This window comes from Ranitomeya variabilis, chromosome 6, assembly GCF_051348905.1.
Source record: "Ranitomeya variabilis isolate aRanVar5 chromosome 6, aRanVar5.hap1, whole genome shotgun sequence".
In the NCBI taxonomy this organism is placed as follows: Eukaryota; Metazoa; Chordata; class Amphibia; order Anura; family Dendrobatidae; genus Ranitomeya; species Ranitomeya variabilis.
Window position 1 is genome coordinate 309,137,790 of NC_135237.1, and position 25,228 is coordinate 309,163,017.

A 25,228-nucleotide genomic window follows, 5' to 3' on the forward strand; every position below is an offset into this window, starting at 1 on the left:
TTTTGGGAGCTACTTAATATTCCTGGGTAGCAGCCTATATATTGTTTAGTTTTTTTTAGCGCAAACTAATACTCCATGGTGCCAGCATATAGTAACATCCATTTTAAAATTTAACTGGTAAATAATATTCCTACTCTATTGCTTTAATACCTTATATTTATCTAGCTGTTGTGCGACTTTCGCAAAACCTCTTGAGCTACGGAAATGTCACTATTTATCATTACAGTTGGCATGTCTCATAAAGGTGATTTTAAAAAATCCCCCCAAAATTAACAATCCTAATTTTCTATGTGTTAGAAAAATAGAGTATCTTTATCTAACAGTTATGTCACTGGCGCAATCAGGGGAGAGATAATCTTACATGACAACTTAGCAGGGGCTCTAACCTTCATTACTCCGCTGTTGGAGTGTGTCAGCAAGGGAATCGATAGGGGGTTCCACAATTGCAATATGTGCCAAGTTTTCACAATTTACATAATATTAGCCACGTGGGTGATGCATACATAACCACTAAGTACTTGTTGCCGAAGCAGGAGGAGGTGATTTCAACAACAAAATGGACTTAGATGGTACGGGATGGATATTAAGACAACTTTCCAACAAAAAACATTTGGGCTGCTTTTACATTATGTTACTGTTATCCGTGGAGCTTACACAGTCACAGGAAATCCAGCCGTTGTTCAATATTACAAGTCAGCATGTCTGTGTTTTCTGTTGACATGCAAGTGTGGTTATCCATTATCATTGCACCAGCTGAGCTAAAAACTCGCTCTGACAACACATTTGCAGCAGGGCATTGCACTACCTACAAGGTGTAGAAGGAGAGGTTAGAAAAAATGTGGAGCTTGGACAATCAATAGTTAAAGGGCACTGAAGAATAAGGAAGGATGCTGATATGGTCACTTAAGTAATCCTTCACCATCTTGGTCAACTTCTCCCTCCTCATCATAGTTACATCCACAGATAGCCCTTGCTGATGTGACAGTCTCATGAAAATGTGCCAGTTGGTAGACACCCCCACGAGTAGCACCTGCTGATGTGTGGCTCTCCCCTGTAGTCCTTGTAGGTGAAAAGAGCCAATACTTCTGCTTGCATTGTTGTCTAAGGGTATTCTTTTTAGCAAGTCTTCCACAACAGTCCTCTGGTATGCATGCACTCAAAATGGCACGTCTGCCTCCGACATGAGAGAATCAAATTTCTCTTTGTACTGTCGGTCAAGAAAGGTGCACAGCCAGTATTTCATGTTGGACAAAATGTGTTTCACGCGAGGGTCTTTGGAAAGGCATCTGGACATGATCTCACCATGAAGAACACTAACCATCCTCTCCTCCTCAAGATGCATAACCTCTTCCTCCTCCTTCTCCTCTTCAGTCCATCCATGCTACTCAGACATTAAGCTGGGATTGGGAGTCCCCTCTTTAGCACAGACCAAAATCTCCTGTTCCTTCTCATCCTCCTTTTCCTCCTCTCGTTCCTTGCCATCACCCAATGGGGCTTGAGAATATTGTGAGAGGCTAGGCTGTGTGATATCAGCAACTGTAAAATCTTGCTCCATGGACACCTGTTCGGCATTCAAAGCTTCCTCTTTGAGATTCTGCAGTGAACATTTTAATAGACAGAGCAGCGTGATGGTTACGCTGACAATAGCATCATCAGCGCTCACCATCTTGGAGCAGTAGTCAAAGGTTTGAAGAACCTGAAAAATGTCCACACCCACTCAGCAGTTGTTATGTGTTGGGGCTGATTGTTACTCTGACGGCATTGAGAAACTGGAATTCAGACACTGCTCTCTGCTACTCACTATACCTTACCAACATATGAACCGCCTACCGCCTCAACACATTTATCTAACTATCCCTATGTTGCCCATTCAAAATTTTCTTCATAACCATGATATTTGCATTATCTTCTCACATGCTTTATGCATTTAATAGCCCTCTGTGTCTGTAATTTTACACATGCTGGTTGGTTACCGGTTCATGCAGCATTACATGAACACCTGATTTCTTACAATATGGCTGGTCTATAGGAATATGTTGGCACTATAGAAAAAAAGTATTTATTATTATTATTATTATTATTATTAATAAATGAAATTGATTCATAGTATGTGGGCAGGTCACAAATCAGTCGGTGATGAGGCTAATGAATTGCTGCTGCAGCAAAGCTTGTCCGACAAAAGCCTGAGATGACTTATAGAAATGTGCGCTGACACGCCGTACCTTGGCAAGTAGGTACAGCAAGTCAGGGTGTGTTTTTAAAAAATGCTGTACATCCAAGTTCAGCACATGGGCCATGCACGCCACCAAGTTACACCCCCCCTATCGCACACAACCAGACGTGGTTGGAGGTTGAGTGAGGAGAGCCACTGATCGGTCTGCTATTTTATCACCTTCAACTGCTCAGCTGCATTGTGAGCTTTATCACCAAAACAGATGAGCTTCAGCAGAGCATGCTGCCTCATCGCCAAAGCAGTGCTGCAGACCTCACAGCTGAGGAGTGATGGTGAGGCTACTTTCCGTGAGGAGGAGGAAAAAAGACAGGAACTGTATTATGAAGAAACTGAAACCCTGATGGAAGTTGGTACTGCTATTCTTGGTGTGGGTAAGATGTGTGATGTCCCAACCTCTGATGCTGCCCCAGACTCCTCCAGGTTCAGCCAGTGTGACATAAGGGAAATGTAGCATCCCTGGCCACAAGAACTTGTCCATTTGTCTATGGTAAAATATACCTTCCCTGTGACTGTGTTGGCCAGAGCACAGCTTACATTGTGTAACACGTGCTTATATAACGCGTTCATGGCACACCGGGAAAAATAGTGTTGAATGGGAATCTAGTATTGTGTTGCTGCCACTGCCAAGAGGTTGCAGAAAGACTTGCTATGTGGGTGTTTAGTGTCTTGGTCTGTGGGTGGGTGGATATTTCTGCTTTGTGTTAAATGTCTGAGGCAGGGACAAGTGAATGCTGTGCTGGGACAACGAACTGGACTTGATTGCTGCTGTTTTGTCTTTGTAACTGCAGGTTGTGGGCAGAAGGAATCAGCGCCTGCTTCATGGACAGCAGATTGGGAAGTCCGTATCACAGGGAAAAGGGCAGTGGTTTCACCATCAAGAATGATTTTGTACTTGTACCCAAGCGTTCCGCCCACCTATGGGGTGCTTGGCTGCCATGTGCTTTTTCATGCTGGTGGTGCTCAGGTTGGAAGTGTTCTTGCCTCTTTTTAGCTTGATTTGGCAGATGATGCAAATTACAATTGTTTTGTCTGAAGAAATTTCAAAGAAAAACTGCCATACTGGTTAACAACACACCCATGGACTGTTATTTAGCCAAGTGCGGGTGGCTCTGTGGAACAGTTGACTGAGTTCTCCCTCTGGTTGAACCACTACCTCTTCTTGCCTGTTTATGTGCTATGGATCCATCCCTGTCTGCACTGCTGTATTCGCTAAGCGTGCCAACCACAACATCTTCCAATTCCTCAATCTAATCCTCCTTCTGAGATGTGGTTTTAGACTGACCTCATGGAAACTGAGCGTCATGACTATCCTTCACCTCTTCATACGTGAATTGACCTTCACTAATATAGCTTTCTCCTGGCCGTGGGTGCTCAAATATTTGGGCATCACTGCTCTCCACCTCCTCATGATCCTACTTAATGGTGCACGTTGAGAGGCCTGACAAATTACAAGGAAATGTAAATTGTTCCTCAGAGTGGCCAGCGTTGGGGTCATATTTTTACCTGGGACTCTTGATGGTGGGTGGAAGGAGGACTAGGTTGATGATTCAGAGACCAAACTTCTTGGCTACAGAGATTAGACCATGTGGATGACTTCAAGGTGCTGCTTGTCAACACACTGGTGCATTTGTCTACCATCCAACCCACAACTAGCAATTGTCTGGGTTCATCAGTGGTGCGCTGACCACATTTTTACAGGAAGCTACAACGAGATCCAGTCACCTTCTGATCTGTAACACGGCCTTGGCGGGCACCATCACATGCACGTCCCTTAAAGTCACTCTTTCTCATATTAAATGTCTTATACTGAAAAAAAATTTCCTGGCTTTATTTTTGAGTAGTACTGTCACAGAGGTGTAATGTACAAATTCAATATATCTAGCAATGTGTGGCAATTTTTTTGAGATATCACCTTTATCACACATGGCAACAGCAGACTCATGAAAATTAGGAATAAATAGTCACATTTGCATATCTCGGCAGGATTTGTGCCAGTCTCTTTAAGTGTCTATATGGTATCCTGATGTTGATTTTTGGGTCTGCGCTTGGAAATTTTGGAAAATGAATGCATTTTTTTGGCTCCGCACAATTCTTCAGGTTTCAGTCTTGCACAGAATAATAATATGAGTAATGAAACATGCTCTATATATATGCTGGTAGTTCAAAAGCTTACCCACACATCTCTTTATAAAGGGAATTCGACATGTTACCTCTGTTATCGTATGCCATATACTGCTTAAATACTCAGCACCTCAGTAGGTGGGGGGAATGAATGGGTACAAAAATTGTGTCTGAGGGTGAAAGCACCGGTTCTTATCCTGTGTTGTGTTCTTCCCACTCTACTGTCCAGGAAGGAGATTCTGATGCCTCCTCTCCACAACCTGCAGTTGCACAGATTCAACAGTCAGCAACCACATCCAATTAGTTGTCCTAGAGCAGCATTCAGTTGTCCCTTGTCAGCATATATGTCTGTTCACTAATTGTTAGTTAGATAGGGCATACATATTCAGTTGCACTTTACATTGTATGGTGCTGGACAAAGACCATTGCTGACTTTTCTAGGCTCCAAAATGAGACTTATGTCTCTTTTTTAAACTGTTACTTACCTTACATTTTCTAAATTTTGGTCCTTACAAAAAAACGGTGGTGGGATATTGGCCAGTTTATGTACATTTTAAGCATGTCTAAAAGACTGGGATAATACTCTCCACAAACCTGTTCAGGCCGCAGCCTTCCACATATTGGAACATGGTAATTGCCATGCTAATGCCTTTACCTGAGCTCTTTAGCACTGCATGTCACCCGAGTAGTACACTACACAGAACTAGACATTCTCTGGGACATGTCCTGTAATTACTCCATTGTTGCTCAAAACCATGCCAAAGATGCATTCTGCCTGGTTGGATAGTTTCCAGGAGAACTGCGTAGGCTTGTGCAGATTGGTCATTGGCACTCCTGGCTCTTTCATTTGAGGAGGCTGCTTCCAAGTAAAATTAAGCTTGTACATTTTCTTGACATGGGTTTCAGGTCAGACTGACTGACCACAATACAGGCCCTCACTTGCATACACAGTATCCAGAATTTAATTTTAATGCTTTTGGTGTCTGGTAGAATCCAATTTGCTGACATTGATCATACAGCTCTCCCAACTCCTGTATTATATTCACCTTACAGTGGATTCACCCACTATGACAGTTGTTCCATTGGGATCCGGTGGCAAAAATGAACTGTGGAGCTTACAAAATGCAGGTTCCTCAGCACCTGCTTGCCCTTTTCTTATTGTCAGCGAGGTCTGCATAATGACATGGCGGTGGACATGGTGGTGGTGGCGAGCAGAGCCCAAAATTCATATGGACATGTTTGAAATGACATTGTAAAGGGATGGGGAATATGTATTCCACTATCTTTCTAAAAATGTGGCATAAGGGAGGGACCTCCCGAATGTAGGAATGAGAGCTCTCCTAAATGTATGACACAGGGCCACTTGAGGGCCCTTACCAAACTCAGGTTTCACAGCACCTGCTGGCACTCAGCTAATTGTAAGTGAGTGCCACATAATGACATGGCGCTGGACATGATGGTGGTGGCGGGTGATGCCCAAAATTCAAATGTACATGTTTGAAATGGCATTGTAAAGTGGGGAGGAATATGTATTCTACTATCTAGCTAACAATTTAAAATGAGGGAGGGACCTCCCAAATGTAGGAGTGAGAGCCCTCACAGTGTTAAAGGAAAAAATAAAGCCAAAATGCTGCGTGTGAACATATGCTAAAGGGAGGTTTATCTTTTGTGTTATTTTGCATTATATACATATAGTTATGAAGGAAATAAAGTTTCTTAGTAGTTTTCCTTTTAAGAAAAAATTTGGTTTGGTTTGTTGGGTCTTTTAAAAAATCTGTAAAACCGACGCAATAGTCTGACAACATTATTCCCATCTACTATATGTAAGTCAGAAAGGCTCTTCTTTCCCATCAATTTCAGCTTTTTCCCCATGCCCCCAGACCTGTTTGTTGGTTCTGCAACAAAATAATTTGGCTTTCCCATTGATTTGCATTGGATGTGTTATTCGGTACTAATACATGAATATTAGAAATTATTTGTGCCGATTTTCCCGAATCCGAATATTTCACTATTCGATCATCACTAATCGTTATGTAGTGGTACTTCTAGACTCATAAAGCTCATGCACTAAGTGCAAATCCTGACCAAAATTACAAGTAGGGTCATACACCCTTGAAGGAACCAACTGTAGTGCCTCATTCAAATATTGTGAAAAAATTGTAGTTGTGTTACTCCTACATGTATAAAAGCTCTGCAAGTAGTGTAATACAGTGATCCATAGGCCCTAGGCAACAACTGGTGGGCCTCCTTCAAATATATAACATTAAAGTCACTTTATGTTCTGCTATCATCTGGTGGTGCTGAAAAGTTGGGTTTAATTCAAGCTTTATTCATTGTCAGCACTTTCTGTTGACAAGCAAAAGCGCCTATCTGTTATAACCCCCCCCCCACAAAACTTCCAAGACTTCCAAGTAATAGAGAAACAGTTAATGCCAGGTATCCAGCTTTGACACCCAATAGCTGAAGGTCGAAGAGGAATTAGGGAGGATGCTGGTTTAGTCGGCCAAGTATTGATTGACCAAATTTTAAAACTTTTCCCTTCTTGTCAAAAATGTAATGTCATCAGGGCATGGATGATGGGTGGGTGTCATGAATTGGCCCAGGCCTTTTACAGGTTACCCCTGTCTCTGCTGTGTGTCTCCCTTGCCTCTCCTCCTTGGTTGGTAATGGAAGCTTGCCACTACTGTTGTCTGGTAGGAATTTTTTAACTTATTTTCCAAAGATGGCCTTATTTTACACAGTGACCTTATGGTATAGCACCATTTTAGAAGACCTCTCTGCCTCAGGAAGAAGAAATGCAAAGTACTCCTTGTAGCATGGGTATAGCAGGGTAAACAGCCAGTACTCTTTTTTGGCTAAGATGAATGAAATGTGACATTCACTGGAAAAGCAGCAATACTTAAAGTCGGCCATATGTGCCAAGGTCCCTACAGCCAACATTTCCCTGTCTCCAGCATGATGAAAACTATCCATCTCCTCCTCCTCTATCTCTGTCTCCTCATTCTCCTCTTCAGTCCATCTATGTAGGAGAGGTGAGGCAAAACATTTGTGAGTACTACCCTTTTTTTCCCACAGCCAGCTCATGTTCCTCCTCCCCTTCTTCAGTCTCCACCTCCTCATTCTTATTCAATCTGCACTGAGCAGATGAGATGAGGGGGCAGTATCTCCCTGTCTCACGTCTTCCTCCTTCTCCACCTGGTCCTCATGCAAAGCTTCATGTTTAACTGTCAGCAGTGACTGTTTACATATGCACAGAAGCGGGATTATTGCACTAATGATGGCAACATTGTCGCTCGCCATCTCTGTGGAGTGTTCAAAGTCTTGGAGAACTGCACAATTGTCAGAAATCCATGCTCACTTTTCAGTTATGTTCGGAGGCGGACCAGAATACCGACGGGCATGTTGGAGCTGGTATTCTAAAACTGGCCTCTGCTGCTCACAAAGCCTTGTCAGCATGTGCAGTGTGGAGGTCCAGCCGGTGGATACGTCACACACCAGTCAGTGAGCTGGCACTTGCATGGATAGCTGCAGCACTGCCAGAGCAGTGGCAGCTGTAGCTCACTTGCGTAAATAGGCTCTGACGTGGCATACCTTGACCAGAAGTTCTGGAAAATTTGGGTAGGTTTTCAGACACAGCAGAACTATCAAGTTGAGCACGTGGGTCAAGCATGGCACATGTATGAGCATGCCAAGCTTCACAGCGGCCACCAGGTTATGGCCATTATCACACGCAACCAAGTGTGGTTGGAGGTTCAGCGGCATGAGCCACAGATCTGTCTGTCTGTTACACCTTTCAATAACTCTGCCGCTGGGGACGTTTTGTCTTCGTGACAAATTAGCTTCGGCAGAGCCTGCTGCCGCTTCATTTGAGGCAGTGCTGCAAAACACATCAGAGATAGAGGATGAAGATGAGCAGGAAGGGGTGCAGGAACAGGTGTAGAAGGTGGAGGAAACCCTGATAGAAGTAGGGCCAGCAATCCTCAGCATCAAGAGCACAAGTGACGTTCAAAGGTAGGCCTCGGCCCCGGCTTCCATAATGTTCAAACAGTGTGCCATCAGGGAAATTTAGCATCCCTGACAACAAGTGCTTGACCTCGTGTCTGTCGTTAATTATCAATGCCAGTAACCACGTTGGTAAGGACAAGGGTGATATTCCTGGACACATGCTGATAGAATGCGGGGATGCCACAATGAGTGAAATAGTGGCAGCTGGCGACCCAGTACCAAGGAACCAAATTTCTACACCTGTAGCAACACAATTTTTGTTTTTTAGTTCAAACCAACGACACTTCACATAGACCAAGTTCTGCAGCATACATTGGGGAAAATAAGTGCTTCACACAATGCCAATTTTGCAAGTTTTTCCACCGACAAAGAATGGAGAAGCCTGTATTCGTAGGTACACATCAACTGTGAAAGACACATTCTAAAATCAGAAACTAGAAAATCATATTGTATGATTTTAACACAATTAATTTGTATTTTATTGAATGAAATAAGTATTTGATACAATAGAAATCTAAAACTTAAGATTTGGTACAGAAACCTTTGTTTAAAGTAACAGAGGTCAGATGTTTCCTGTAGTTCTTGACCAAGTTTTCACACACTGCGTCAGGGATTTTGGCCCACTCCTCAATACAGAACTTCTCCAGATATTTTAGGTTTTGGGGTTGTTGATGGGCAACATTGAGTTTCAGCTTCCTCCAAACATTTTCTATTGGGCTCAGGTTTGAAGACTGGCTAGGCCACACTAGGACCTTAAAATGCTTCTTATGGAGCTACTCCTTAGATGCCCTGGCTGTATGTTTTTAGTCATTGTCATGCTGGAAGACCCAGCCATGACCCATCTTCAATGCTATTACTGAGAGAAAGAGGGTGTTAGGTAAAACCTCTTGATACATGACTTCATCCATCCTCCCTTCAATATGATGCAGTCGTCCTGTTCTCTTTGCAGAAAATCACCCCCAAAGTATGATGTTTCCCCCACCATGCTTCACAATGGAAATGTGTTCTTGAGGTTGTACTCCTTCTTCTTTCTCCAAACATGGTAAAGGAGTTGATACCAAAAATTTCTATTTTAGCCTCATCTAACCACTTGACCTTCTCACATGCTTCCTCTAAATCATCCAGACGGTCATTGGCGAACTTCAAATGGGCCAGGACATGTGCTAACGTGAGCAGGGGGACCCTCCTGTTCCACATTGCCGCAATCACTGGCTGATCTTGCACCTTCCAGGATCATACTAACCTGGTCTTTTTATTGTATGGCGTGGTAAGCCAATTTCTTTCAATATTACTATTGTATCGATTACTAATTGAATCCAGCAAAAAAACAATTGAACGTAAATATTTTGTAAGTGTTTTGGGCACCAGTGCTCAGGATGGATATAAAAGAACTAGAGCAAGTATAAAGGAGGGCAGCAAAATTTATAAAGGGGATGGGGAAATACAGTACCCAGAGAGATTAGCAAAATTAGGATTATTTAGTCTAGAAAAAAGATGACTGAGGGGCGATCTAATAACCATGCATAAGTATATAAGGGCACAATACAAATATCTCTTTGAGGATCTGTTTATACCAAGGAAGGTGACGGTCACAAGAGGGCATTCTCTGTGTCTGGAGGAGAGAAGGTTTTTCTACCAACATAGACGACTGCGAAAAACAGAAACTTGTGTTCCTGGTAATAAGAGATTCTGTTCTTGTAGTCTGCCTGCCTCTTTGACAATTTCAAATCTCTGATCAAGTCACTCAGATCAGCTTGATTGAACAGATGTGGATTAGATGTAGAAGGCTCAAAGTCTGGGTCTGCAGCAGATTCATTTTCCACTGACATTGTTAGTGCATCTTTGTCGTCCTCCATTGTCCATACTTTGGGCGGCTTTGAAAAACGAAGACTTTCATCATGTGGCACTGGTCTTATGGTTGAAGGAAGATTAGGATATTCTATTGATTTCTTGTTCTTTGCTGAATATCCTGTTTCATTTGTAAGGCAGAAGTAGCAATCTGTTACATGATCTCTCTGCTCTTTCCATATAATAATGACAGCGAATGGCATTGAAGGTTGTGATCCATTCAGCCATGCTTTAAGGCTTCTAGAACAAGATGCACAGCATATATGAGATGCCCACTGTTTGTTCTGATCTTCAATTGAACTTTCAAAGTATAGTTCATATGCTTTCTTAACAAGTGGAGTCATTTCCTTCTTTTGTGCTTTCATTGTATATTCTCCGCATATGTAGCAGAAATTATCACTGCTGTTGAGACATCAACACAACATTTCGAAAAAAAAATTCAGTTTTTACAATGAAAAGTATTCAGGTGAATCTCATATATGATAGTAACTAGACGGAGGCTCGATGCTATCTCATCGGGAGGGCGGTAATGTCACAATGGGGGCAGGCTTTGCAGCGTTGAGAATCTCTCCCCCATGTGCTCACAGCTCCTGGGCAGGGGAGGAAGCAAAAGACAATACTGACATTACAGCATGAGATCGCAAAGGATACATTTTGTGAGGTAAAAAATTGTTTAAAAACAGTCAGTGAAATATTCTACCTCCCAAAATGAAACCTCTGTGATCCCCTGCTGTAATGTCAGTATTGTCTTTTGATTCCTCTCCTGCCCAGGAGATGTGGTATGCTCCGTACACGGTCAACCGAATGATTCACTGCGCCTGCGTGGAATTCACATAGTAAGTGTTTGCATATGTGCAGATCAGCGGATTATTTTATTTCAGTGGAAAATTCAGAATATACTGTTTCAGAAAAAGTTAATATAGGAGTTTTTCAAATTATAACAGAATATTATGTTTCGTATCATTTCTCAAAAACCTTAGTGATAGGAAAAATCTGAAATCATTTCTAAAATCAGCATGAAAAAGATCTATCAGGAATAGTGTTGAGCATTCCGATACTGCAAGTATCGGGTATCGGCCGATATTTGCTGTATCGGAATTTCCGATACCGAGATCCGATACTTTTGTGGTATCGGGTATCGGGTATCGCAACAACATTAATGTAATAATGTGTAAAAGAGAGAATTAAAATAAAAAATATTGCTATACTCACCTCTCCGACGCAGCCTGGACCTCAGCGAGGGAACCGGCAGCGTTGTTTGTTTAAATTTCGCGCTTTTACTTGGTTACGTGAAGTCCCGGCTTGTGATTGGTCAGGGCGGCCATGTTGCCGGGACTCGGACCAATCACAGCAAGCCGTGACGAAATTGCGTCACGGCTTGCTGTGATTGGTCCGCGTCCCGGCAACATGGCCGCCATTAACCAATCACAAGCCGTGACGTCACGGGAGGCTGGACATGCGCGTATTTTAAAAAGCGCGCGTGTCCAGCCTCCCGTGACGTCACGGCTTGTGATTGGTTAATGGCGGCCATGTTGCCGGGACGCGGACCAATCACAGCAAGCCGTGACGTAATTTCGTCACGGCTTGCTGTGATTGGTCCGCGTCCCGGCAACATGGCCGCCCTGACCAATCACAAGCCGGGACTTCACGTAACCAAGTAAAAGCGCGAATTTTAAACAAACAACGCTGCCGGTTCCCTCGCTGAGGTCCAGGCTGCGTCGGACAGGTGAGTATAGCAATATTTTTTATTTTAATACTTTATTTTACACATTTATATGGATCCCAGGGTCTGAAGGAGAGTTTCCTCTCCTTCAGACCCTGAGAACCATCAGGAATACCGTCCGATACTTGAGTCCCATTGACTTGTATTGGTATCGGGTATCGGTATCGGATTGGATCCGATACTTTGCCGGTATCGGCCGATACTTTCCGATACCGATACTTTCAAGTATCGGACGGTATCGCTCAACACTAATCAGGAACACTCAAAATTGTCCGAGAGACAAAACCTTGGTAACACAGTGTTACACAGGAACCACAATATGAATTTCTACACTCCAGGTGTCAGTTTAACACTGCCAACCTGACAATGCCTATAGTTTACTTAGCAAAATCCGACTTTGCCAAAGCTTTATTGATAACTTCATGTGCGGATTGCAATCAATTTGAGTGTGTTTTTGCAGCAGAAATGCACTAAAAATGCATATGCATTTTATATCTGCAGATTTTCCATATCTGATGCCACTCTATTGGGAAAATCTGCACAAAAAGCTCAGTGTAATTTAAAGAGAAATAATGCAATAGATAAGACAACTATTCTGCTTCTTGTCACTTCTCTTAAGTATTGCATTATTCCTGTGTTCTCTTGTGCATAAATATGTGACGCTTAAGATTTTGTTCTATGCCTGATAAAGAGCCTCGAGTAGTCTTAGGGTACTGTCACACAGTGCAATTTTGATCGTTACGACGGCATGATTCGTGACGTTCTAGCGATATCGTTACGATCTCGCAGTGTCTGACACGCTACTGCGATCAGGGACCCTGCTGAGAATCGTACGTCATAGCAGATCGTTTGAAACTTTCTTTCGTCGCTGGATCTCCCGCTGTCATCGCTGGATCGTTGTGTGTGACAGCGATCCAGCGATGCGTTCGCTGGTAACCAGGGTAAACATCGGGTAACTAAGCGCAGGGCCGCGCTTAGTAACCCGATGTTTTCCGTGGTTACCAGCGTAAAAGTAAAAAAAAAAAAACCGTACATGCTCACCATCTGATGTCCGTCAGGTCCCTTGCCGTCCGCTTCCCGCTCTGACTGTCTGCCGGCCGGAAAGTGAGAGCAGATCACAGCGGTGACGTCATCGCTGCGCTCTGCTCTCACTGTACGGCCGGATCTCAGTCAGAGCAGGAAGCGGACGGCAAGGGACCTGACGGACATCAGATGGTGAGCATGTACGGTTTGTTTGTTTTTACTTTTACGCTGGTAACCACGGTAAACATCGGGTTACTAAGCGCGGCCCTGCGCTTAGTAACCCGATGTTTACCCTGGTTACCCGGGGACTTTGGCATCACTCCAGCGCCGTGATTGCAACGTGTGACCGCAGTCTACGACGCTGGAGCGATAATCATACGACGCTGCGACGTCACGAATCGTGCCGTCGTAGCGATCAAAATTGCACTGTGTGACAGTACCCTTAAAAGCTTGCAATTTGTTACCATCTTTTCAGTTAGGCATTAAAATGTGTTAGCCACTGAGGACTCTCAAATTTTAATATTTTTCAAAAACTTAAGGGAACTTAGCATTTAAAAAGTTGGCCACTACTTTTTTACTAATGGCCTATTCTTAGGATAGGCCATCAATTTCTGATCGGTGGGAGTGCAGCACCCACACCCCCCAGTGATAAGTTCTCAAATGCTGACAGAATACAGAAGCTTCATCAAAACTATAGCTGCTACAGCAAGGTACAGCAGAACCACAGCCTATTCATTTTATACAGGCATTGGCCACTATAGGAATAACTGAGCTTCTGAGTTCCAAGACCATCTGAGAAGTTCCAGCCACCGATTGTGCTGGTAACAGCTGAATGTCATACTCCCACTGATTAGGTACTGTTGCTGTAAGCCACGCTATGCATGCTGCCATGACTGAAAGACTGAATTCTGGGCTGAAACAAATTCACTTTCTCACAGTTTTTACAATTTCACTAAGGTGGCCAAGCAGCATTGTAACACTATTTAAAACCATACCAAAAATTGAGAATATAATTTAACCAAAAATATTAATCAATAGAGCCTAGAATAAGAGAATAAAGTCTCAGAGAAGCAATCAGGAATTATATGTCACAGCTCCCAGGTATTAATGCTGCGGGGAGAGCTGTATACAGCAGCAATGGAGCTGAACTATATGCCGAGTTCTAACGTGGTCAACAACAGGACCTTAGAAATGTGATAGAGTGGGAGGAGGTCAGGGGGCAGAGCCAGATGCCGGGGAACAGAGAAGGGATAAACACTAGAGAGTTTCCAAGCAGGCAAAGATCAGAGCAAGGAGATCACGAGGTACCAAAAGGATGAGACAGGGGATTGTCAGAAGCAAAGCCAGAGGTCAGAAATCCAGAATAGCAAACAGAGTAAAGCACGGAGAGCAAGGTAAACACAGTGCAGGCTGAGCAAATTTCCAGGAGTCAGGCACACAAACCAAAGCAGAATGTATAGCTGACAAAGAACCCCAGAAAGGAGTATAAATACCGACCAACAAGATTAACCCTGAAAGAACAGGACATTATCCATATCCTAACCATGACATTATAGTGATATTATGGGTAGTCTGATTCACTGATTTAACCCCTTCCCGACCTGTGACACAGCGTATGCGTCATGAAAGTCGGTGCCTTCCCGACCTGTGACGCATATGCTGTGTCACAGAAGGATTGCATTCCTGCGGGTCGGGTGACCGGGGTTAATGAAAGGTCACCCGACCCGCAGGTGCAGGGGGACCTATACTTCACCCCAGGGGGGGTGGCTTTGCCCCCCCGGGGCTACGATCGCTCCTGGCGACCTTTTTTTCACCCCCCTCTGATCTGATTGGAGCTAGCGTCCATGTGACGCTAGCCCTCCAATTAGATGTGGAGGGGCGGAGAAAAACAACGTCTGCCTCGCTCCTCAGCTTCATCCCATCCGTGGAAGCTGAGGAGCGACGTGCCTGACAAGTCACCTGCCCCCCCAGACGCCGCGATCGCCGCCGCCGCTGCTGCACACTTCTTTAGTGTCAGAGCCGCCGCTGCCACCGCCTCCCCCACTGCCACTGCAGGCACCGCCGCTGCTGCGGAGGACAGGTACCTCCCCTCTCCTGTCCTCCACTCCCCCCAACCTCCGCTTCCTCCCCCCTTCCCCCCTGATCACCCCCTGCTCCGGTGAGCGCCCCCCCCAGCTGCCGTTCTTATTGATCTTTTTACCGCTCCCTGCACCTGTCAGCCCCTCCTCCCCTGGTGATCACTCTAGTCAGTGATCACCGCTAATCACCCCCTGCCCCCCCCCCGATCACCCCCTGCCCCCCCGATCACCCCCTGCCCCCCCTGATCACCCCCTGCCCCCCCCTGTCCACCTGATCACCCCCCTGCCCCCCTTTGTCACCTGCTGCTGCGTGCTCCATTTTCTCCTCTCCTACCCCCCACGCCTGTCAGCCCCTCTTCCCCTAGTGATCACCCTCTTCAGTGATCACCCCCTGCCCCCCCACCCCCCTGATCACCCCCTGCCCCCCCACCCCCCTGATCACCCCCTGCCCCCCACTGATCACCCCCTGCACTCCTTTATCACCTGCGGCTGTCGCGCTAATTTCTCTTCTACCGCCCCTGCGCCTGTCAGCCCCTCCTCACCTGGTGATCACCCTCTTTAGTGATCACCCCTAATCACCCCCTGCCCCCCCCCACCCCCCTGATCACCCCCTGCCCCCCACTGATCACCCCCTGCACTCCTTTATCATCTGCGGCTGTCGCGCTAATTTCTCTTCTACCGCCCCCTGCGCCTTGTCAGCCCCTCCTCACCTGGTGATCACCCTCTTTAGTGATCACCCCTAATCACCCCCTGCCCCCCCTGATCACCCCCTGCCCCCCCCTCCCCCCTGATCACCCCCTGCCCCCCACTGATCACCCCCTGCACTCCTTTATCATCTGCGGCTGTCGCGCTAATTTCTCTTCTACCGCCCCCTGCGCCTTGTCAGCCCCTCCTCACCTGGTGATCACCCTCTTTAGTGATCACCCCTAATCACCCCCTGATCACCCCCTGCCCCCCCACCCCCCTGATCACCCCCTGCCCCCCACTGATCACCCCCTGCACTCCTTTATCATCTGCGGCTGTCGCGCTAATTTCTCTTCTACCGCCCCCTGCGCCTTGTCAGCCCCTCCTCACCTGGTGATCACCCTCTTCAGTAATCACCTCTAATCACCCCCTGCCCCGCTGATCACCCCCTGCCCCCCTGATCACCCCCTGTCCACCTGATCACCCCCCTTTATCGCTGCTGCCAGCTCCATCTCCATCTGACGCTGCATCTCCTCAGCCCCTTCCTCCCCCCCGCGCCTGACAGCCCCCCCGCGCCTGACAGCCCCCCCACGCGCCTGACAGCCCCCCCCGCGCCTGACAGCCCCCCCCGCGCCTGACAGCCCCCCCCCGCGCCTGACAGCCCCCCCTGCAGAAGAGTTTCACCAAACACTCGCACATACACACGCACACGCAACACTATAATAAAGTTTTGATTTTTTTTACACACGCACACACACCACACACACAATGTCCCGCTCATCCCAGTCACAAAGGCTGTACTCAGCTGAGGAGGCATATTCCTTTCTTGCCTCCGACGCTGATAGTGAGGGTGAGGACCCTACTTTTTTGTATTCCTCCCCCTCTTCCTCCTCCAGTGACACGGACTCGCCACCCCCAAGATGTCGCAGGACGAGAAATCGCCCGGAACCCAGGAGAGGAGAGCCGGAGCCCAGGAGAGGAGAGCCGGAGCCCAGGAGAGGAGAGCCGGAGCCCAGGAGAGGAGAGCCGGAGCCCAGCGGAGGAGAGCCGGAGCCCAGGGGAGAAGACACACACCCAAGGGTAAGTAACCCCCAACCTAGTGCTAGTCACGCCCAACCTAGCACTAGTGCCCCCACCTGGACCCCCGTCCCTGAAAATTTTGCTCCACGGATTCCTGATTTCATTCCCCAATCAGGAATCCAATTTGAGACTGCCAACCTCAGGGAAATAGACTTTTTCAAAGTCTTTTTCTCGGAGTCAATCGTCAGTCTCATGGTGGAGCAAACAAATTTGTACGCCATGCAATTTTTTTCCCAAAACCCGATTTCATCATTTTCTGATTGGAGTCCCGTTGACTCTGCAGAAATGTTGAAATATTGGGGACTGGTCCTTCACATGGGGATTGTGAAGAAACCAGAAATTCGCCAATACTGGAGTACTGATATTTTATATCAAACTCCAATATATGGCATGGTTATGAATCGCAAACGGTTTGAGGCGATTCATAAATTTCTCCATTTTAGGGACAACACTGACATCCTTCCCCGCGATGACCCGAATTTTGACAGACTGTTCAAAATTCGGCCTATCATCGAACACTTCAGCAACAAGTTTGCTGAAGTGTACATTCCCCAAAGGGAAATTTGTGTGGATGAATCCCTCATCCACTTCAAAGGGCGGCTTCAGTTCCGTCAGTACCTGCCCAGCAAACGGGCAAGGTACGGGATAAAGCTCTACAAGATCTGTGAGAGTACCTCAGGGTACACTCTCAGCTTTAGAGTTTATCAAGGAAAGGACAGCAGGATCCAGCCCCCAGAATGTCCACCCGCTCTGGGGGTGAGTGGGAAAATAGTGTGGGATTTGGTCCACCCACTGCTTGATAAAGGTTACCATCTGTACGTTGATAACTTTTATACAAGCATCCCACTCTTTCAATCCCTCTCTGCCAGAGCTACCGTCGCTTGCGGTACCGTGCGGAGAAACCAGAGGGGTCTCCCTTTGTCACTAATTGAGCAGGTTCTCCCAAAGGGTGAGAGCCGGGCCCAATGTAGCGGCAACATGCTTGTGGTCAAGTTCAAAGACAAAAGGGACGTCTTTTTCTTGACCACAATCCATGGTCCCGGCACCACGGCCACCACCGTTCGAGGTACCCCAGTACAGGTCCAAAAACCGGACTGTGCCCTGGGGTACAACAAACACATGGGGGGAGTTGATCTTTCTGATCAAGTCCTCCAGCCCTATAGTGCCATGCGGAAAACGAAGGTGTGGTATAAAAAACTGGCTGTGCACATCGTACAAATGGCACTGTATAACGCATTCGTGCTATCACGATGTGCAGGCCAGACCAACAACACCTTCCTTCAGTTCCAGGAGGCGGTGATAAAGGCCCTGATGTTTGGAGGCGAGGAAGGAGCGGGCCCCAGCACCTCTGGAACTCAAGCTTCCCGTATTGTACCAGGGCAACATTTTCCCAGAGAGGGGATAAGAAAAAGGTGCCGAGTGTGCTATAAAAGGGGGACAAGAAAAACAACTCGTTTCCAATGTGAAACGTGTCCTGACAAACCTGGACTGTGTTTGAATGAATGCTTCAGAATTCATCACACGTCCATTGACTAAACACATCCTGACATGGACTCACCCACACCAGGCTGACATACACAACACCACACACACCAACCTGACGTACACTATACCACACCACACACCAACGTGACGTACACTACGCCACACACACCAACCTGACACACTACGTCAGGTTGGTGAGTGTGGTATAGTGTATGTCAGGTTGATGTTTGGTGTAGTGTACGTCAGGTTGGTGTGTGTGGTGTAGTATACACCACACACACACCAACCTGACATACACTATGCGACACCAACCTGACGTACACCACACCACACACACCAGCCTGACGTAGCGTGTCAGGTTGGTGTGTGGCGTGTACGTGAGGTTGGTGTGTGGGGTGTATACTACACCACACATGACGTACACTACACCACACAACAACCTGACGTACACTACACCACACACCAACCTGACGTACACTACACCAAACACCCCAACCTGACGTAGTGTACGTCAGGTTGGTGTGTATGGCGTAGTGTACGTCAGGTTGGTGTGTGGTGTGGTATAGTGTACGTCAGGTTGGTGTGTGTGTGTATGGTGTACACTACACCACACACACCAACCTGACGTACACTACACCACACACACCAACCTGACGTACACTACACCACACACCCCAACCTGACGTAGTGTACGTCAGGTTGGTGTGTGGTGTAGTGTACGTCAGGTTGGTGTGTGTGGTGTAGTGTACACCATACACACACACCAACCTGACGTACACTATACCACACCACACACCAACCTGACGTACACTATACCACACCACACACCAACCTGACGTACACTATACCACACCACACACCAACCTGACGTACACTATACCACACCACACACCAACCTGACGTACACTATACCACACCACACACCAACCTGACGTACACTATACCACACCACACACCAACCTGACGTACACTATACCACACCACACACCAACCTGACGTACACTACGCCACACACACCAACCTGACACACTACGTCAGGTTGGTGAGTGTGGTATAGTGTATGTCAGGTTGATGTTTGGTGTAGTGTACGTCAGGTTGGTGTGTGTGGTGTAGTATACACCACACACACACCAACCTGACGTACACTATGCGACACCAACCTGACGTACACCACACCACACACACCAGCCTGACGTAGCGTGTCAGGTTGGTGTGTGGCGTGTACGTGAGGTTGGTGTGTGGGGTGTATACTACACCACACATGACGTACACTACACCACACAACAACCTGACGTACACTACACCACACACCAACCTGACGTACACTACACCAAACACCCCAACCTGACGTAGTGTACGTCAGGTTGGTGTGTATGGCGTAGTGTACGTCAGGTTGGTGTGTGGTGTGGTATAGTGTACGTCAGGTTGGTGTGTGTGTGTATGGTGTACACTACACCACACACACCAACCTGACGTACACTACACCACACACACCAACCTGACGTACACTACACCACACACCCCAACCTGACGTAGTGTACGTCAGGTTGGTGTGTGGTGTAGTGTACGTCAGGTTGGTGTGTGTGGTGTAGTGTACACCATACACACACACCAACCTGACGTACACTATACCACACCACACACCAACCTGACGTACACTATACCACACCACACACCAACCTGACGTACACTACGCCACACACACCAACCTGACACACTACGTCAGGTTGGTGAGTGTGGTATAGTGTATGTCAGGTTGATGTTTGGTGTAGTGTACGTCAGGTTGGTGAGTGTGGTATAGTGTATGTCAGGTTGATGTTTGGTGTAGTGTACGTCAGGTTGGTGTGTGTGGTGTAGTATACACCACACACACACCAACCTGACGTACACTATGCGACACCAACCTGACGTACACCACACCACACACACCAGCCTGACGTAGCGTGTCAGGTTGGTGTGTGTGGCGTGTACGTGAGGTTGGTGTGTGGGGTGTAAACTACACCACACATGACGTACACTACACCACACAACAACCTGACGTACACCACACAACAACCTGACGTACACTACACCAGACACACCAACCTGACGTACACTACGCCATACACACCAACCTGACGTACACTACGTCAGGTTGGGGTGTGTGGTGTAGTGTACGTCAGGTTGGTGTGTCTGGTGTAGTGTACGTCAGGTTGGTGTGTGGTGTAGTGTACACCATACACACACACCAACCTGACGTACACTATACCACACCACACACCAACCTGACGTACACTACGCCATACACACCAACCTGACGTACACTACGTCAGGTTGGGGTGTGTGGTGTAGTGTACGTCAGGTTGGTGTGTCTGGTGTAGTGTACGTCAGGTTGGTGTGTGGTGTGGTATAGTGTACGTCAGGTTGGTGTGTGTGTATGGTGTACACTACACCACACACACCAACCTGACGTACACTACACCACACACCAACCTGACAAAGTGTGTCAGGTGGGTGTGTATGGCGTGTACGTCAGGTTGGTGTGTAGATTGGTATAGTGTATGTCAGGTTGGTGTGTGTGGTGAATACTACACCACACACACCAACTTCACATACACTACATACCTTCCACACGCAACATGGTGTCCGCTAATGATTGGAGCTAATTTTCCATTCAAAAAGTGAAATGGCGCTCCTTCCCTTCCGAGCCTTTCCGTGCGCCCAAACAGTGGTTTACCCCCACATGTGAGGTATCGGTGTACTCAGGAGAAATTGCCCAACAAATTTTAGCATCCATTTTATCCTGATGCCCATGTAAAAATGAAAAAAATTGAGGCTAAAATAAAATTTGTGTGAAAAAAAAGTACTTTTTCATACTTATGGATCAATTTTTGAAGCACCTTGGGGTTCAAAGTGCTCAATATGCATCTAGATAAGTTCCTTGGGTGGTCTAGTTTCCAAAATGGGGTCACATGTGGGGGAGCTCCAATGTTTAGGCACACAGGGGCTCTCCAAACGCGACATGGTGTCCGCTAAAGATTGGAGCTAATTTTCCATTCAAAAAGTGAAATGGCGCTCCTTCCCTTCCAAGCCTTGCCGTGCGCCCAAACAGTGGTTTACCCCCACAGGTGAGGTATCGGTGTACTCAGGAGAAGTTGCCCAACAAATTTTAGCATCCATTTTATCCTGATGCCCATGTAAAAATGAAAAAAATTGAGGCTAAAATAAAATTTATGTGAAAAAAAAGTACTTTTTCATACTTATGGATCAATTTGTGAAGCACCTTGGGGTTCAAAGTGCTCAATATGCATCTAGATAAGTTCCTTGGGTAGTCTAGTTTCCAAAATGGGGTCACATGTGGGGGAGCTCCAATGTTTAGGCACACAGGGGCTCTCCAAACGCGACATGGTGTCCGCTAAAGATTGGAGCTAATTTTCCATTCAAAAAGTGAAATGGCGCTCCTTCCCTTCCAAGCCTTGCCGTGCGCCCAAACAGTGGTTTACCCCCACATGTGAGGTATCAGTGTACTCAGGAGAAGTTGCCCAACAAATTTTAGCATCCATTTTATCCTGGTGCCCATGTAAAAATGAAAAAAATTGAGGCTAAAATAAAATTTGTGTGAAAAAAAAGTACTTTTTCATACTTATGGATCAATTTTTGAAGCACCTTGGGGTTCAAAGTGCTCAATATGCATCTAGATAAGTTCCTTGGGTGGTCTAGTTTCCAAAATGGGGTCACATGTGGGGGAGCTCCAATGTTTAGGCACACAGGGGCTCTCCAAACGCGACATGGTGTCCGCTAAAGATTGGAGCTAATTTTCCATTCAAAAAGTGAAATGGCGCTCCTTCCCTTCCAAGCCTTGCCGTGCGCCCAAACAGTGGTTTACCCCCACAGGTGAGGTATCGGTGTACTCAGGAGAAGTTGCCCAACAAATTTTAGCATCCATTTTATCCTGATGCCCATGTAAAAATGAAAAAAATTGAGGCTAAAATAAAATTTATGTGAAAAAAAAGTACTTTTTCATACTTATGGATCAATTTGTGAAGCACCTTGGGGTTCAAAGTGCTCAATATGCATCTAGATAAGTTCCTTGGGTAGTCTATTTTCCAAAATGGGGTCACATGTGGGGGAGCTCCAATGTTTAGGCACACAGGGGCTCTCCAAACGCGACATGGTGTCCGCTAAAGATTGGAGCTAATTTTCCATTCAAAAAGTGAAATGGCGCTCCTTCCCTTCCAAGCCTTGCCGTGCGCCCAAACAGTGGTTTACCCCCACATGTGAGGTATCAGTGTACTCAGGAGAAGTTGCCCAACAAATTTTAGCATCCATTTTATCCTGGTGCCCATGTAAAAATGAAAAAAATTGAGGCTAAAATAAAATTTGTGTGAAAAAAAAGTACTTTTTCATACTTATGGATCAATTTTTGAAGCACCTTGGGGTTCAAAGTGCTCAATATGCATCTAGATAAGTTCCTTGGGTGGTCTAGTTTCCAAAATGGGGTCACATGTGGGGGAGCTCCAATGTTTAGGCACACAGGGGCTCTCCAAACGCGACATGGTGTCCGCTAAAGATTGGAGCTAATTTTCCATTCAAAAAGTGAAATGGCGCTCCTTCCCTTCCAAGCCTTGCCGTGCGCCCAAACAGTGGTTTACCCCCACAGGTGAGGTATCGGTGTACTCAGGAGAAGTTGCCCAACAAATTTTAGCATCCATTTTATCCTGATGCCCATGTAAAAATGAAAAAAATTGAGGCTAAAATAAAATTTATGTGAAAAAAAAGTACTTTTTCATACTTATGGATCAATTTGTGAAGCACCTTGGGGTTCAAAGTGCTCAATATGCATCTAGATAAGTTCCTTGGGTAGTCTAGTTTCCAAAATGGGGTCACATGTGGGGGAGCTCCAATGTTTAGGCACACAGGGGCTCTCCAAACGCGACATGGTGTCCGCTAAAGATTGGAGCTAATTTTCCATTCAAAAAGTGAAATGGCGCTCCTTCCCTTCCAAGCCTTGCCGTGCGCCCAAACAGTGGTTTACCCCCACATGTGAGGTATCAGTGTACTCAGGAGAAGTTGCCCAACAAATTTTAGCATCCATTTTATCCTGGTGCCCATGTAAAAATGAAAAAAATTGAGGCTAAAATAAAATTTGTGTGAAAAAAAAGTACTTTTTCATACTTATGGATCAATTTTTGAAGCACCTTGGGGTTCAAAGTGCTCAATATGCATCTAGATAAGTTCCTTGGGTGGTCTAGTTTCCAAAATGGGGTCACATGTGGGGGAGCTCCAATGTTTAGGCACACAGGGGCTCTCCAAACGCGACATGGTGTCCGCTAAAGATTGGAGCTAATTTTCCATTCAAAAAGTGAAATGGCGCTCCTTCCCTTCCAAGCCTTGCCGTGTGCCCAAACAGTGGTTTACCCCCACAGGTGAGGTATCGGTGTACTCAGGAGAAGTTGCCCAACAAATTTTAGCATCCATTTTATCCTGATGCCCATGTAAAAATGAAAAAAATTGAGGCTAAAATAAAATTTATGTGAAAAAAAAGTACTTTTTCATACTTATGGATCAATTTGTGAAGCACCTTGGGGTTCAAAGTGCTCAATATGCATCTAGATAAGTTCCTTGGGTAGTCTAGTTTCCAAAATGGGGTCACATGTGGGGGAGCTCCAATGTTTAGGCACACAGGGGCTCTCCAAACGCGACATGGTGTCCGCTAAAGATTGGAGCTAATTTTCCATTCAAAAAGTGAAATGGCGCTCCTTCCCTTCCAAGCCTTGCCGTGCGCCCAAACAGTGGTTTACCCCCACATGTGAGGTATCAGTGTACTCAGGAGAAGTTGCCCAACAAATTTTAGCATCCTTTTTATCCTGGTGCCCATGTAAAAATGAAAAAAATTGAGGCTAAAATAAAATTTGTGTGAAAAAAAAGTACTTTTTCATACTTATGGATCAATTTGTGAAGCACCTTGGGGTTCAAAGTGCTCAATATGCATCTAGATAAGTTCCTTGGGTAGTCTAGTTTCCAAAATGGGGTCACATGTGGGGGAGCTCCAATGTTTAGGCACACAGGGGCTCTCCAAACGCGACATGCTGTCCGCTAAAGATTGGAGCTAATTTTTCATTCAAAAAGTGAAATGGCGCTCCTTCCTTTCCGAGCCCTGCCGTGCCCCCAAACAGTGGTTCCCCCCCACATATGAGGATTCAGCGTACTCAGGACAAATTGGCCAACAACTTTTGGGTTCCAGTTTCTCCTTTTACGCTTGGGAAAATAAAAAAAATGTTGCTAAAAGATCATTTTTGTGACTAAAAAGTCAAATGTTCATTTTTTCCTTCCATGTTGCTTCTGCTGCTGTGAAACACCTGAAGGGTTAATAAACTACTTGAATGTGGTTTTGAGCACCTTGAGGGGTGCAGTTTTTAGAATGGTGTCACTTTTGGGTATTTTCAGCCATATAGAACCCTCAAAGTGACTTCAAATGTGAGGTGGTCCCTAAAAAAAATGGTTTTGTAAATTTTGTTGTAAAAATGAGAAATCGTTGGTCAAATTTTAACCCTTATAACTTCCTAGCAAAAAAAATGTTGTTTCCAAAGTTGTGCTGATGTAAAGTAGACATGTGGGAAATGTTATTTATTAACTACTTTGTGTCACATAACTCTCTGGTTTAACAGAATAAAAATTCAAAATGTGAAAATTGCAAAATTTTCAAAATTTTTGCCAAATTTCCATTTTTTTCACAAATAAACGCAAAAATTATCGACCTAAATTTACCACTAACATGAAGCCCAATTTGTCACGAAAAAACAATCTCAGAACCGCTAGGATCCGTTGAAGCGTTCCTGAGTTATTACCTCATAAAGGGACACTGGTCAGAATTGCAAAAAACTGCAAGGTCATTAAGGCCAAAATAGGCTGGGTCATGAAGGGGTTAACACCTAAAGAGTCACTCGGAAACTCCCCTATCTGAATAAA